Source organism: Sphaerodactylus townsendi, linkage group LG07, assembly GCF_021028975.2.
Source record: "Sphaerodactylus townsendi isolate TG3544 linkage group LG07, MPM_Stown_v2.3, whole genome shotgun sequence".
NCBI classification, from domain to species: Eukaryota; Metazoa; Chordata; class Lepidosauria; order Squamata; family Sphaerodactylidae; genus Sphaerodactylus; species Sphaerodactylus townsendi.
Genome location: NC_059431.1, coordinates 34716225 through 34734134, shown reverse-complemented (window position 1 = coordinate 34734134; position 17910 = coordinate 34716225).

Genomic DNA, 17910 nt, shown 5'->3' with positions numbered 1-17910 from the left:
TCAGATCTCAGAAGTTAAGCAGAGTTGACCCTGGCAGAGTTGACCCTGGATGAGAGTCCTCCAAGGAATATCAGGGTCATGACACAGAGGCATGCAACGGTGAACCACCTGAACCGTCCCTTGCCTTGAAAAATCCTGCCAGGGGTTGCCCTAAATCAGATGTGATTTGATGCTCCCCCCCCCCCCTAATCTGTATTATGGAATACAATAAAAACCAGCTTTTTACCCCTTTGGTTGATGTTGGCATACCCTGTTTATACCTGGGAAGTAGAAGAGAACTTGGATAATACACTTGTCTGTATGTGGCCCATATTGCCTGTTCTGCAATTTGAATCCAAGCTGTGCCTACCTGCAGTCCAAGGATAATGGAGAGGATTAATGGCTGCAGAGTAATACACATAAGGGAAGCTATTGCAGACAGGTATTTTAATGAGACACCAGCAAGGAGGCATTATGGGATGGGAGGCTAATAATAATAAGAAAAGTTGGATTTATATCCCCCCCTTTCTCTCCTGTAAGGAGACTCAAAGTGGATAACAAACTCCTTTCCCTCCCCCCTCCCCCACAACAAACACCTTGTGAGGTAGGTGGGGCTGAGAGAGCTCAGAAGAATTGTTCTGCTTAGAAAACCTTCTGTTTAGGAATCCCTCTCAAGTTACCAGACACTACCCTTCTAGTTGAAATCCTCCAGCAAAGTCTACTCATTCTAAAAGTCATCATGAGCTGACAGCATGGCTAGCCCATAAAGCAGGTTCAAAATCAGAAGGTCCAAGGTTGGATCAAGGAGCCATAAGTAAAGCATTAAAAGCAAAGCTAGACTGAAAATGTTGAATGTTAAGGACAAGGGTCTGAGTTGGCCTGAGCTCATTTGCCCAATCAGATCTCTGGCTGGTGATGTCAGAATGAGATAGAATGCTGGGAGCTTGGCTGTAGACAAGTCCTCTCATGTCTCTCAGGTATCAGGGATCATGATTCATTTTTGCTAATTGCATGGAATGTGGCTCGATACTCGACCTGAGAGACTTAGGCCCCTTCCACACATGCAGAATAATACACTTTCAATTCACTTTCACAGTTGTTTGCAAGTGGATTTTGCTATTCCACACAGCTGCAAAGTGCATTGAAAGTGGATTGAAAGTGTATTATTCTGCATGTGTGGAAGGGGCCTGAAAGGGGAGTTGGGGTAGAAACTGCCTCCTCCCAGTACTTGGGTTCTTATTTCAGTTGTCAAAGGTCACAGCTTTGCTTAATTTCAAGCAACAGCCCAGGTATTTCCCAACAATGTTTCTATTGTAGTCCTGAATCCTGAACCAATGAATAAGAGAACAAGAAACTGCATTAAGGGACAAAGATGTTTGTTGTTTATTTATTTTAAACATTTGTTAGCCACCTTTCTACCTTGTAGAACTCAATGTGGCTTACAATATAAATAAAACATTATTAAAAAAAACACAATAAAACAACAATTATAAAACCCATCAAAACCACAGTTCAAAAACTCCAAATAGGATGTTAAATAATAAAAGCAAAATCAATCAAAATGTAGTCCTAAATAAAACTGGTTAGTTACATGTATCTTTATCACTTAATGGGAAATCAATGGAGAACTCTCAATAAACAATAGACACACACTGTGTACAATGATTCACCCTGCTTCTAAATTTCTGTAGTATTTTTTTCTAACAAAAAAATTTCTATAGTATTTTTTGCTAACAAAAAAATTTCTATAGTATTTTTTGCTAACAAAAAAGGAGCCCTAATAAGAATAAACTGTTGTCAGCAGCTTTTGCAATTCCAAAGGATTTCCATTATTAGGTCATTTAAAAAAAAACTGAGGAAGGGGCAGTCTGGAAGAAAAGAACAACTAATTCAATTGTGCTTGCTATATTTATAGTTGCCTTTGAAAAAATAAGAACTATGACATATTTCACTTTCTAAAACAGCTTGCTAAAAATGCTCAGTTAATCTGTTTTATTTCCTTGCTCCGAATTGAGTCTTTATTCATGGTATTTGATACATGGCTGTAGGGTCGTCAACCATCAGAAAGAAAAATGTCCCATCCATTTAATAGAAGCGTAATTTGTACAAATGGGCAGGTAAACCATGATACAGAGGTAAATAAAATCACCTGATACATCCTTATAAGCCTTTATTAAGGGAGCAGGACAATTTCCCCAGGTTGTTGGTTTAACTAGTTGCTGCTGGCTTAATTTTAAAAATCTTTCTAGATAACATGGAATATTTAAAAGAGATATATCAGGGCTCAAGACTGTGTTGAACTTGAAGGCCCCTTTTTCTAATCTCAAGTGCAAGGTAGGGAAGGAGGGCTACTTTTGTTTATTTTATCTTCAAATTCTCAAAGCCAAGCTCTTCTTCACAGGTTATATATCTGTATACCAGAGATGGGATCCAACCAGTTCTCACCACTTCTCTAGAAGTGGTTACTTCTAGAGTTTTTCTGAGTGCCGAGAAGGGGTTACTAAAGCAACCTCCCTGCCCAATAGGGACTGGAGGCGCCACTGTTTGAATCCCACCACCATCGGAACCTGTTATTAAAATTGTTTGATCCCACCACTGCATGCTGGCCTCAGGGTTAAGAGACAGCCCCAGTTTACAACAGATCTTCCATGGAGAACTATAGTGAGTTTTAGGAGTGGTTTTAAAGCAAAGTGTGCAAATTTTTCTAAGCCCCCCCTCATCTCCTTTTCATGCTAAGAAACAAAGCTTCAGGAGTTTTCAAGCTATGCAGTGGGGCTGTCACAGTTCAGTGTCTAAGCTCTCATTTGTGCACACAGAAGGTGCTGGGTTTAATCCTGGCATCTCCCCTGTGAAAAGATCTCAAGTAGCAGACACTAATGCATGAGTGCTGCTACCAATCAGGCTAAGTAGTGCTAATGATGTGACTCAATGTTAGGCAATTTTGTATATTCACATGCAGAAATTCCTTTAACCCCCCCCCCCCCCCGAAAATGAGAACAAGATGAGGGATACTTGAAAATCAATACACTCTTCACATTTCCAGATTATTACATACTGCAGAGAGTTGTAAGCGACTATGTGTGTATCAGAACTGCCTGTAGTTATTCACTTATGCACCTGATATGAACCCTTAAATATATGGTGGTTTCTGTCCATATCTATAGGACAAGTGAGAAGCCACTAAGAGTTCTTCCAGAATGAAGGTCAATTCTTCTTTAACTTTGGAGTTCCTTAAAAAGGTAGTACACTGCAGTATCCCTAGGGACATGAATCAGTTTCAGTTGGACCATCTAGTACCTGTGAATCATAGCCCTCTACAGACACTCCCATCGTGTATAATTGACTCATGACACAGGGAGGGAGAGCTAACACAAGCATACTAGCTCTGCTTCTACCTAGTTAATGTGAGGAATTGAATCATCTGTACTGAGCTTCTGGGTTTCTGGCAAAGAATATAAGGCGATGCTCATCTTCTCCTCTGATTCACTAAGTTTTTAATTTTTTAAAGTGTCAGGATTTGTTATAGTTATGTGTTGCCTTGTAAATTTAAGAACCCCTTAGTGGATTGTGCAGTTGCTAGAAAAACAAAATTAAAAGATGGAAAACTTAAGTCCCACCACTGTCTCAAAGGAGACTAGCCCCACCTGCTGACAATTAATGAAGACACGACTTTTAAAGCTAGGGTAATAGAATTCACATAGCCACCTTTTTAAAAAAATGAAAAACCACGCAGAGAACTCTTGTGTGCAGGGATTTCAGTTACTGCCTCAAGTAAAAAGACAGTCAGCCATTTTCTCTTCTTGATGTATATATTAGAAGTATTTTAATACAAGTGGATTCAGAATCCAGACAGTCAACAACAGGATATGTTTTGTGTGTGGAGAAACTGTACTTCAGAAGTTCCGCTCTTATTTGGCTGACCAATTCCAGAAGGTAGTGCTGACAAACTGCTACTTAGCCACATGACATTTATCCCCCATGAAACTGCTATAAAAGACTGTCCAGGGATTTAGAGTGAGTTGCTGTCAGTATTGATGGCTGTAGCTGGCGTATCAGCCAGCGTTGATGAAAGATGCCTTCTCCATCCTCAGGCTACTTTGCCATTGACTAGTAGCACCTCAGCCTTGTCTAGATTGAGTTTCAGCTTATTGGCTTCAACTATCTATAACAGTGATGGCGAACCTATGGCACAGGTGCCAGAAGTGGCACTCAGAGCCCTCTCTCTGGGCACGCATAGAGTCACACCCCCCCACACACACATCTAGGCTGGTCTGGCCGCTGGGATCGATTATTAGCATTAAACCTAAGACCTAGTTTTGGGGAAGTAGTGTAGGTAACCCTGTTAAGCGCTGTTAAGTCCCGCTGATTTTCATGCGAAGAACTAAAGCGCGATCCTTTACCTGGGAGTAAGCTCGGTTGCTGGCAATGGGGCTTGCTTCTGAGTAAACCCTCCTAGGGTCGTGATTCACCCATTGGAAGAGTTGCACAGTTGCTTCAAAGCAAAGCCACCGACTACCACCAAGCTTACTCCTGAGTAATGCATGCCTCAGAGCCAACTAAACTAAAATCTCAGTATTCAGGTTAAATTGCCTTGTTGGCACTTTGCGATAAATAAGTGGGTTTTGGGTTGCAATTTGGGCACTTGGTCTCGAAAAGGTTCGCTTTCACTGATCTATAACCTTCTCCAGACTTCTTTTCAGGACTTCTACAGACCCACCTCAATAATCTGCTAAGGAGAAATACAGCTCAGTATCAGCCCTTGATGGAAAGATTTGTACTGGCTGCTCATCTGTTTCTGGGGAAAGTGCTGGTCCTATAAGGTTTGGAGCTAAGGTACTTGAAGGAACATCTCCTCCCATGCTTCCTACCAGTTCATATCTTCCTGCTTCTTATGCCCTTGCCCACTGATTACTCTGAGGTAATCAGAGGCAAGGTTTTTTCACCAGGCATATATCCTGCTCTTTTCCAGGCACCGTGCCAAAACATTTCATTTCAACTAGAGTTTTAACTAAGGGATTGATCTTTTAAAATTGTTTTCGTGGTCTGTAGTAGCCCAAGCACTTTCTTCTGTGTTTAACGGTGTGTTTTTGTGCTCTGGCATATTTTATTGCATTTTTAATGTTTTGTCTTATTTTCAAAGTTTGTTTTAATGGCTGTATGGTTTTATTGTATTATTTTCATTGTGAGCCACTTGAACAGGTCTCTGAAGAGGTCACATAAAAGTTTTAAAATAAGTAAATAATGATTACACCACACTGGTTGAGGTATATCATACAGAAAGGCATGTTTAGAACTGTGCATACTTGGAAGAGAAAATAGAAAATCACATTATATCTACTGAACTCGTCTATCCATCCCCCTTATTTTAGTATTTGGGTAACTTCTGGTCAATTTGTTTATTTAGCATCTTCTTCAATGCGCCAGCCAATTGGTATGGTCAGTAGTGTAGCGCCAAGGGGGTGGGGCAGAATGCACCGTGTGGGGGCATGAGGGGCATGGCGGGGCATGGCGGGGTGGAGCAGGGCAGGCAAGGGCGTGGCAGGGGCACAGGACACAGGCATGCCCCAGGTGCAGTTCCCCCTTGCTCCACCCCTGGGTATGGTGGCTATACCAATTTCTACCCACACTTTATGGCATTTCCAGGTTAGGACGTCAGAGAAACTGATGTAATGCTTTATGAGTCACACAGAAAATCCCACACATTTCATATAGTCACAGGTACTTTAGGTTAGTGACATGAAGAAATTTCATGATGTTCTTTCAAGTCTTTTGCTGGGGTAAAGGTGATTCCTCTTTACTATGGAACAAAGTATGAGTCTCGATATGTAGTCCCTGTGGATGGAATTTCATTGATGCCGACTTTCTTTTCCTTTTAAAACCTCCCCCAACTAATGAAACACACACAGGTCGTTTTTGCATGGTCCAAATATCCCAGGTTGAGCAAGGGAAATATCCTGGTCTGGCCAAGAAGTTTGCACGGTTCCCGGTCCTAAAGCAGGTTTGTCCTGCAATATTTCCCTCATCCTGGGATTTTCAAAAATCCCGTGCTTGAACCTGTTACCGTGCAAACACCATGGGAGCAGAACCAGTTTATTTTTCCTGCCCAGCCACCTGATCTTCCTGTCCCACTGCCCGCCCCCCTGATCTCCCCACCTGCCGTGTTGAGGATTGTGCCCAGCCTTATCCAGAACTGGGAAAGGGGGGTGCTTTGTTTTCCCCTGCTCACTGTGGGTCAACCAATCAGAAGTGCAGCCTTTTTATGGGGGTGGCAATGGCCCAAAATGGACCCTGAGCAGGAAACGGCCAGTTTGAGTTCAGTGTTTGCAAATGCAAGGATACACTTATGGTATAATTACAAAAGACCTGGCTCGTGCGAAACATACGAGTATTTCCTCCCAGTCTTCACTCGATTCCTTCACAGAAACGGGCAGCCATGCGATGGGAGAAACTGGGATAAAATAGACCCAGATTGTAAGATACCAACTGTAACCCGGTATAATTGTGCCATGCGGAAACAGCCATAAACACCTTCAGCTGAATGATAAGTTTAATTGCAATATTTTGGATAAATCAAACTCAAGAATTTTGCAGGTCTGATGCCCACATAGTTACTCAAGCAGCCTGCTTAGCAACCAACAGCAACTTCCGGAACAGAAAATAGTCTACTTTTCTGTATCATTATCTAGTAGGTGTACAGAAATAATTATTTCAGATGAACATTTCGGTCCCAACCCCCATGAAAATGTTTGCTAGCCAAAATTTCATTTTACCCAGTTTATTTGCTGAAAGTTTCTAGCATATGAAGATAATAAAATTACACATTCGATAGAAACATGCATGAAGTTTCAGGTGTGCATTAAATATTGTTGGGTATTTGTTCAGTAGATTCTCCTGCTTTGTGACTGGTAATTACAATATACTTATTCTTTCTAGAGTGTAACCCATCCATTAAGATCATCCTCACAGGCTTTGCTCTTGGTGCCTCCACTTGCAAAGGTGAGGCAGGTGCAACCAGAGGCAGGGATTTTCCAGTAGTGGCACCTTGCTTGTGGAATGCTCTTTCCCTTGAGATTTGCCTTGCCCCTATCTTTCCTCTGTTAGGCCAAAACATTTCTTTCTATCAGCCTTTTAATTTAGGAGTGGATCTTTTAAAGTGGCTTTTATAGTCAGCTTTATGAGACTTACTGAAGCTGCAAAATGCTTTATTTTTTATGCTCTGACTGGGATCGTAATACTTGGTTTTTAAAATTTAACAATTTTTATGCTGTTTTATTTCCCCCTCCACCATCCTCTATATAGTAAACCACCTCAAGCAGTTTATATGGAGAAGTAGCATAGACAGACGGACGGACGGACAGATGGATAGATGGATGGATAGATGGATAGATGGATAGATGGATAGATGGATGTTTGATGGGTCATTCTTCACTATAGGTGTATACACAGAGAAAGCTGTATGCATACACAAAAGCATCTGAGACTTGGTCGTTGCTGGAAAGGGATATAAACACACAAGAATTGCTTGAAGGACCAAAGAAACATTGAATTTTTCTTCTTTCCTGAGCACCATGGTACTGATTCACTTAATCTCATCCCACACATCTCTAGCTGAGTCAACCACCAAAGACCAAGAGAAATCATAATCGTCGTTCGGAAAGAGGATTCAAAGAGGATAATGATTCTGCATAGGTTGCAAGAGCAGAATGATTCAGAAAAGCAAGTCTGAAAGAAAGCAAACACAGGAAGTATTAAAAGTGGAATGGACTTAAAAATAGAAAAACAAAACTGCAGGGGGGAAAAGAGTGGAAAAACCAGGGGGCTCCAAAGATTATTCAGAAGTAAGACAAGAATAAATACTATGTGGGACAAAACTGGGACAAAAGTTATATTTTTGCATTCGCAGAACTATGCGAGGTGGGATATATTTCTGACTAAAATGGGGTGTGGACATTGTAAGGTTTTTTCTGTTTTACTGATTTTGAATAAGTCCTTATATAAACATGGCTTTAGGATTTGGGTGGGAGGAGAAAAAGATTGATTTATGTGACACAGGATGTTCTATATGGAAATTCTTATTTATTTAGAAAATGTACATAGTGCTTCTCCAAAGGACCTGCTCAAGGTGACTTATGAAGTGAAACATCGCAAAATTTTAAAATATCTAAAGCCCTTTCCGCACGGGCCAAAAAAGGCGGCCTGGGGATGGCAAAAACGCCATCCCCAGGCCGCTGTTCGCACAGGTGGTGCTGGTGAAACGCAGCAGCGCTGACCTGGCTCCCTTTCCCCTCCCTCAGGGCGGCGTCAGGCCGCCCTCAAAAACACCCGTTTAAAGGGTAGGGCAGCGTGGGCGGGGGCTTAGGAGGCCAGCAGGGCGACGACAGCAACAAGGTAAGTGGGAGAGGGACGGGGAAGAGGCGGCTCCGTGCGGAGCCGCCTCTCCTGCGCCGGCCTCTGCTGGGGCCGCTAGCACGCTTGCGTGCGAACGGCCTCCACCCCCACGCCGGCAGAATTCTTGCCGGTGTGAGGGCGCATAGAGGCCCGTGCAGAAAGGGCCACAGTTTGTAAAATAAGTAGACAGCAAAAATCTCAGGATATAGTAGCAGTCTGTGAATTGCCAAGGAAAGGTCCACCTGAGTCCATCTTGTCACTACATACCTTCCTCTCCAAATGACCTTTGGCTGCCCCTGAGTTAAACATCAAAATAAGTAGAACTGTATTACGTTTCTCATCCCCTGAAGTACCGGCATTATAAGAATGGAAATATTTCTAAGAAGACTTTAGGATTGTCGGGCACAGCCTGGCAATCAATGGGAGACTGGGGGATGGTGACATGGGGGATGGCCATTAGAGATGGCATGACATTGATTCCAGGGAAAACCCCAAAGTGATGCCGTGCCTCACTAGGAGTCACTGGAGACTATGGTAAAACCGTAGAGTTTCCAGTGATTCCCATAGAGACATTGCTTCCAAGGAAAGCCCATAATATGTGTCAAACTGTTGGACCAGTAGCCATTTTTTTTTCTCCTACCACTGCTGATGCCAGCAGAGTAGCAATAGCAGTGGAAAAAAGTAGCTGGGAGGTTTACAACCCGGAAAAGCAGGTAGACAGCTGTCTTTTCAGAGTTAGTGACCGACAGGAAAAAGTAAATAGGAAAGACGCACTGTTTCATACACTTTGTGGGGGGGGGGGGGGGGGGTGTGTGGAAAATCAATATGGAATTGTTTCTGCAGTTAATATATTCCAGAAAGCAGTTAAAAATATCCATAGTTGGAAATAAGCCAGTATGATTCAAAGCATTTTTATGGAGGATCATGTTGTAGTTCCCTAATGTTTTAAACTCTGCCTTTCCTATTGGTAATAGGTGTATGGAAAAAAGGTGAGATTTTATTGTGAGCCCCACACTCCAATTCTACAGTGGCACAGTGACAGAACATAAAGCATGACTTGAGGAAAGCTGAGGGCCATGTTGTGCCAATGAGAATTCCAGATACTGCATGACGTTAGAAATATATATATTGTGTTCAGGTTCAAAGCAAGCAGCAGTTTTAAAGTCTGGATTTCCTTTCAGCTCCCATGATTTTATTGACATAACACTCAATGGAAAATATTCAGAAGTAACCAAGACTGGGATCTGGAGTTATGAGGAGTTTTAGCTTAAATTTATCCTATTTCTTGGTAAAAACAGCAGATGTTTCATTCCTGAAATGTGTATTCATTGTCAGCTAGGGCTACTGTTAACTCTGTGGTGTTTGTTTCTCTTACCATATTAGATTGCAGTATACATGACAGAGTGCTTCCTATTTTCAGAATCACCAGAAAAGATGGCTTTGACCACAGCTACTGCAGCTTTCACCCACCAATAAAAATCATTGTGCAGGGTTGTAATGTAGCTTATTGGCTTGTTACTTAGAACATACCACTGCAAAACAACTGCTATTGAATCACAAATTATATTTTTATGGGTTCAGTTTATTACCATTGTAAAAAGATCTTGCCCTGGTTAAACCTCAGAATGCTCAAATCATTATGTTATACACATTTCTGAATTTTCCCCATGCTTATTTTTAGAAAAAAATGCTGGTTTACATTACATAGCAATAGTTTTTCAAACTGAAATGTATTTCAAGGTGTTTCTGTTTTTAAAAAACTAGAATATATAAATATATATGAATTGGTTGATATTAACGAACTCATCCTTAAAGCTGTAAAGCTTCTAATAGTGCCTTATTCGAAGCTGGCTAGAGCAAGCAAAATAGCAGTGAACGCTCCCCAAGATAAAAATAGAATTCCATGACATCTGAACACACTGGAAGAGTGGGAAGATGTGAACAAGAGGCAATTCAACAAAGACAAGTGCAGCGTTCTACGTCTGGGTAACAAAAATGAGACACACAAATACTGGAAGGGGGATACAATTCTACAATGCGGTCTTAGGATGTATCAATAGGGACAAAACATCCAAATCACAAGATGTAATAGTCTTGCTGTAAGTTGCATGAGTCAGGCTGCTGCTGGGCCGTTTTTGCACGGTCACACCGGGATCTTTCATACCACGGCTGATTTGTCGTGGTTTGTCCTTCCGCATGGCTCCCCGGTGCTTCCAAGGAGTCGAGGCAGGACCTGGATGTAATTCCCCAGCTGTTTCCACACTAGCCCATGCCTTTTTCCATTTGCACTGCGATCTCTTCCACGATCTCTTCCACGCATGCGTGGACAACCTCCACAACCCACATTCTGATTGGCTGATTCTCTCTTTCCCCTGCCCCATTCCCCCACTCGCTTTTAGTGTAATTTTAAATTACTTTGAACCCAAAACTTCTTTTGTGTTGATAAAAGACATGGCTTTGATAGCAGTGGGGAAAAAACAAAGAGGGAGAAACCGTGGATTTAGACAGAAGAAACGGGCTTGACAAAGGCCAGAGGGAAACTGCTCTCCCCCCCCCACCCCGCATTCCCCTCTGCCATCCACACATTTGCCTTCTCCAAAACAGAGAGGGAAATGGCTCCCCCCCGCATTCCCCTCCCCTCTGATCACACCAGTGCAATTTTGCCATGCAAAAATGGCCTGGAGTACTATGCGCAGTTCTGGAGGCCTCATTTCAAAAAGAATGGGGACAGAACAGAGCAGGTGCAAAGGAGAGCAATGGGGATGATTTGGGGGTTGCAGATCGACCCCTATAAGGAAAGGCTGGGGAACTTGGGAATGTTTAGTCTGGAAAAGAGGGGGGACATGATTGCTGCCTTTAAGTATTTGAAAGGCTGTCACTTAGAGAAGGGCAGGGAGCTGTTCCTGTTGGCAGCAGAGGATAAGACTCGCAATAATGAGTATAAATTACAGGCAGAAAAAGACCAGCTGGACGTTAGGATTTTTTTTTTTTACAGTAAGAGTAGTTCAGCAGTTGACTCTGCTGCCTAGGGAAGTGGTACGCTTTACCTTTCAGGCAGTCTTCAAGCACCAGCTGGACAAGCACTTATCAGGATTAATTCTAAGGCAGCTGATCCTACAGTGAGTAGGGGCTTGGATTAGAAGGCATGTATAGTCCCTTCCACCTATATGATTCTAAGTAATAGAAGAAAAAAACTGGAACACATTTTACATTATATTGGTCTGGGGCTTTTTATTTTACTTTCTCAGCTGTGAGTTAGAATGACATTTCTCCAAAGTGAGAACACTGTGAATATTAATAGTATAATTCAATGTTTGTGCTAGTCATGTTTCATACTATTTATTATTCTGATCCTGACCCTTCCAAGAAGCTAGAGTTGGTGCTATATGTGCCCCCCTTTTATCCCTATACCAACCCTCTGAAGTGGATTTAGCTGAGAGACAGAGACTAACCCAAGGTAAACCTGGGCTTTTCAACAGGGTTTTTTGTCAATTCTGATCCCACGATGCTTTCGTTTATGCCTAATTTCTACATGCATATTTGTGCCTTTAGTTTTCACTTTGGGGTTGTTGCTTTTTACCATCAGCCCCCCCCCCCTCCCCGGGGTAGAGAGGATCTAGTTTTTTGAAAACAACTTTTACCCTGAGGTTTTCTGGAAGCTAATTTTAAGAAACCTTTTCCCTTGTTCTTAATGTTCCTGTTGGTTTTCTTTGTCAGTCTACTCCCACCCACCTCCAGCCTACTTTTTAATGGTTAGACTGTAGTCATTGCTAATCCACTTTCCCTCTTCCCTTTGCACTGAAGATGAGTAGATTCAGTTTTTAAAGGCACTAAAATAGTGATATATCAATAAACTGCTGTAATGATAGGTCAAGCAAATTCTCTGACCTCCCAGCTTTCTTTTTTTTCTTTTAAAGTAGGTCTTTATCCCTTTCCCTTACATAGATAAAAGGAAAAAGACATGCCTCTGCAAGGGAAAGGGCTAGAGACTTGCTCATTTTTTCCTAATGAAAGCTGGGAATTCAGAGAAACTGCTTACTCTACACTATATTGCTGTACAGATATTTTAGTGCCTTTAAAAAAGCAGCAGCCATGATATCAATATATTGATATAAACATCACTGATGATAACAGCACCCTCACTTGAAAATACTGATTATTTTAAGGCACATGTAGAAAACAAAAACACAAAAGGTGAATTTAGTGTGCAAGGAAACAACAACAAAAATAGTTCTATCACTGGAGATGAATGCAGTGCAGTGATACTGAAACAAAAGCCATAGGCTGTGAGTGGGCAGGTAAACAATCGAAACACAATTTTACAAACATAGAATAAAAGCTCCTATAACAACATATGAGGTACCCTAATACCATAAAGGGTGTATACAATCAATCCAGATTGCTCAGTCAAAATCAGACAATCAATATTGGTGAAACAGACAAAAAGGAAAGTACAGTGAGGTGAACTAGACCCCCCAAAGGGTGCAAATAATCAAACTAGCTCATTCAATTACTCTCCATATGATATTAAGTAGTCAGAACAAGACAAACGGTATAATCAATCCTATTTCGCAGGGAACCAAGCCCCTTGTTCAGCTTTCAGACATGTAGTTGTCATTCTGCTGCCGCCTCAATCTTTAGGGACTGTGATAAATGGATATCGCATAACATTACAGGTTAAATATTCATCAAGTAAGTAATTGGCTATCTATAAATATATAAATAGTTGTATACAAATCCAATAAAATATTATAAATACAAATTGGACAAATATGTAATAAATATTCCATTTTTAAACATTGCATATTGATCCTTAAATACTGTATATACTCGTGTATAAGTCGACCCGCATATAAGTCAAGGCACCTAATTTTACCACAAAAAGCTGGGAAAACTTATTGACTTGTGTATAAGTCTAGGGTGGGAAATGCAACAGCTACTAGTAAATTTCAAAAGTAAAAATAGATACCAATAAAAATGTTTTTAAATATTTATTTCACAGAAAAAAACAGTATGGTATCAACAATAACTTTAAAAGTTCTGAAGTGGAATATATAACTCTCGCAGACAGTATCTCTTCAGAGTTTCATAGGGAAGATGCTCAACAAGATCCCCCTTTTAAAAAGCCCCTACAGGTTCTCCTTCAACACGGATAGCTTATCATTACACAGTGAAGATGCTTGCATGGGGATGGCACCGCTGCCCCAAAGCAAGTCTTTTTTGCAGGTCTGCAAGCTCAGCTGGACAGAAGTCCCACCTGCTTTCCAAAAGCACTGAGTGGGGGCCGAGAAAGGTGCTGGCAGTGGCTGCACCCTAGGGCACCCTGTGTGTGTGTGTGTGTGGGGGGGGATTCCTGCCACCATGGGCTCCAATGGTGCGGATTTCCCAATGAGTATGGCTGCCTAGCATTCATGGAGCTTCCTGGCCTGAACAAAAATTCTGTAACATATAAATTTAATATTTAATATTCATACTTATTCACTGAATATTCACTGTGAATGAAGCTACTGGCCACCTGTAGTGCAGCGAAGCAACAGCCCAAGGCTTACCCGGGAGCTGCCTTTGTGTCCACATAGCAGGGAGCAAGTGAGGAAAAACACCCTCAGCTCCCAGCCTTTTTTCACTCGCCACCCATTCCCCCCACCCGCTCGCCACCCGTTCACTCGCGTATAAGTCGAGGGGGGCTTTTTTCAGCACAAAAAATGTGCTGAAAAAGTAGACTTATACGCGAGTACATTACTAGATATTGTGAAAACCTCTTATACTCACATCATAAAAGCAAAAAAGGGCATCTATTGTCTTTCCTTAAGGCTAACTGTGCTACAGCAATCAGTCTGGCACTCAAGAACCACCTGGGTGTTGCTGTATATATGTCAATTGCCTTCAGCTGCATGTATAGAAAAAACTCAATGATACTTTTCTAGTTTTATTTTCTAGATCCTGACACAACTTATATATAAATTCTCCATAGGGGATTATAAAATGTTATGGAACTCCATATTCCATTTAATCCTGAAGGCTGAGCTTATTTAGCCTAAAAATCCATCTAGTTTTGATCTGAAGAAAATGCTTTCTAATGTCTGTTTTCTTGTATAAATTTATTTCTTATCTGGGCAAAAGGCAAAATTTGATATCATTCTCTGTATTTTGAATAAAATGAGTCACCAAGGGTGCATCTAATGGTTTATTTTTAATCTTAGCTCTGTGTTCCATAGTTTGTTTTGACCGATCTTTGGCACTTGCAGAGGCAAGTCCTGTCTCACAAACTTACTAGAGTTCTTTGAGGGTGTAAACAGACATGTGGATAAGGGGGAACCAGTGGACATTGTCTACTTGGATTTCCAAAAGGCTTTTGACAAAGTTCCTCACCAGAGACTGTTGAGAAAACTCAGCAATGAAGGAATAAGAGCGGAAGTCCTCCTATGGATTAAAAACTGGTTGAGGAACAGGAAACAAAGGGTGGGTATAAATGGGAAGTTCTCACAATGGAGAGATGTAGGGAGTGGTGTCCCCCAAGGATCCGTTTTGGGACCAGTGCTCTTTAACCTATTCATAAATGACCTGGAAGTAGGTGTGGGTAGCATGGTGGCCAAGTTTGCAGATGATACCACAAAGGATTGCAAAGAGCTCCAAGCGGACCAAAGGCACCTGGTGGGCCACTGCGAGTAGCAGAGTGCTGGACTAGATGGACTCTAGTCTGATCCAGCAGGCTAGTTCTTATGTTCTTACATTCCTATGTACATTTTTGAACAAGGGCATAAAATGGCGTAAACACAGTTTAAAACCATTTCTTGAAACACAACATAACTAACTGCCTGACAAATCTTTTCATTGTAACAGCTCCTAAAGGGGAAATTCTAACATGCCATTTCTCTCTTGTTGGGTCTCATCATCACATACCTGCAATGGCAGTTCCATCAGACAATATCTCTAAGCCTTTGCTCTCCTGCTGCAAACCAGACTGGCTGAGGGGGTGGGTAACTCATGAGCAACCTTACGAACCGTCCATGCTCAGTGAGTTCCTTCTCCCTACGCCCTAAAGTCCAAAACCCTCCAATGGAAATAAATGCAAGTATGAAAACAGCATGGGTACATGGACATCACAATTTATTCTGGCTACTGGTATGGTTGGCCCTTTTAAAAGGCGAAAGCTCTTCTGCCTTAGTTTTTTAGAGAAAGAATTAGTTGTCTTTCAGGGTTGAGTTTAACAGATTGGCCCTATGGACCACCATGCACTCTTAATACTGTAATATTTAGTACATTAGACATTTCTGTTACATCACATGAAGTTGTTTTAGGACATTAAACAACAAAGCATAACAATGTATGTCGAAGGCATAACAAATTCACTGTTCAAAAATAAAACTATGCCATTTTGAGCAAAGACCTAGAATGGAATTAGAGGAAACAAATTTCTGCAAGCTATAGAGGCTGGGGAAGAACATCTGGAGCTTGGAACTGGGCCAAAAGGAACTGTGGCTTGGAGGAATGATCAGGCAGGCAACGCTGAACAATCCTGGAGTTTTTGGTGGCATAGAAATAATTATATAAGAAGCTGTAGAAGCCAGAATGAAGAAAATGGCCTCTAAACATGCTTAAACCCCAGACTGGGTTGTTTTTTTTAATGTAGGAAGGAGTTGGGTACAAACAGATGTCCTGTTAGGGTTGCCAGGCCTTCTGCTATAGCAGGAGACCTGCCACTGCTTGTTAGGAAGGTGAGGGGAAAATGGAAAGGCCATTGTATTGATGTCAGTTCTGGAACGAATTTCCAGTGCTGTTGTGCCGTTCTAGGGTTCAGTTAAAAATCTGTGGTAAAAGGCCACAGAGTTTCTGCTGAATCCTAGAGCAGCAAGACATCATTTCTGGGTTTGTCCTGGAATTCATATAACGTTGTTGATATGATCGCACCTCCTATGTCCCTGTTCCCCACTCTATTGCCAGGTTCTTATGTTCCCATTAATCAAGTAGGACTATGCACCCACAAGTAAAACAGTAATAGAACAACATCATACATATACACCTGAAAACAATTATGTTGTAAAGAAGCCAAAGTTAAGCAAAACTTCCATGTGGAAGTAGCCTCCATCAGGTAGTAGTCTTAACAGATATAGCAAGCATCTGTTTTGCTTCATTTCAAGTAATTTTTGTTTGGAAAAAAAATAAAGCAAAGGAAATCATTATCTTTAGTAACTGTAAAAAAGCCAAAATGAGAATCATCTGTAAACTTCAAGAAGTCATTCCTTTAATTTCCTGTGTTTTGTGATATTCAACTGTTAGCAGTGATTTTAGGAGGGAAAAAAGCATCTACTCGTTTGCTTTGACGATAGCACAGAAGCGTACATTTCAGAAATATGCACATTTATATGAGGAAGATATTTACAAAATCTGTATTTGTTCCAAATAGTTAACTGGTTTTGAGTCAAAAGGAGACAAACTACTTCCGCCTGTTTTTTTAAAAGAAAAATATTAATGTCTTTCTGTGGAAACGGATCAGAATGTGTATAAAAATGGTATTTAATCAAGAAACATGAAAGTCATAGAACCAAAGAAGCAAAATGGGAGCTTCTGTGTAAGTGACCAAAAGCCTGCATGTTTTGCAACAGGTCAAAGGAATGTTACCAGCAGCTTGCTAGTGACTATGCAAGCAAGCAAGATAACATCTTTGACATCTTGGCACTGAGGGCCTACGTGACAGCAGACAGATGCATTTTATAACTTTGGTTTTTGGGTTAGAAATGAATGTGATTAGTTAAATCAACAAAGTGTTTTTCTATATAGTTAAATGAGCACAGAGAAATGATAATGAGAGTAATTCACATGTATTAGTATTTTACTATAATTCTATTGTTTTAGAATCATTGTATAATTGTTAGAATCATGTTTTAACATTTCAAACTGGGGAATTGTTAGAAACATTTCATGCTGGGAAAAGTAAGTTTTATGAGCCAAAGGAATCCTGCAATGCCCTGGAGGTATAGCTCTCTCTGGGAGAAACCTAGCAAAACGGGTTTTTCTTGAAGACAACAAGCTACCTTTATTACTGTCCTTTGCATATGCGTAGAGGGCATAAGCTAACAGCATGTAGCGTTTGAATTACAGAAGGAATGTGAATACGTAGAAATATAGGCTGTCTTCATGTGACCAGTTCTGACCAATTAGATTTTTAAGGTATATGAATCATAATACGTGGAACAAAAGGGGAGGACTGTGTGACGTCTGTACTCTTTGCATCTACAAAAACTAAGGCTCTTCCTCTACTGGGCGTGTCCCTTGCTTGAGAGCACCAGGGCCGCTCCCTTGGGAGAGGTCACCTTCTGTAACTTATCTGTATTCTGTAACGTTCTAAAATCCGTGTCTCTCAATTGAGAGCACTGGGGCGTGTCTCTTCCTCGGGAGAGTTCACATTCTGTAATCTTATCTACATTCTGTTAAGTAAAAACTGTCTGTTTCTAATGTCAGATGTCTTTTGCTTTATTTCTAATTTTAAGTTTTTCTTAAAACTAACTCAGCTGTGTAGGACCAGAGAGCGGCCCTGGCCCCTCA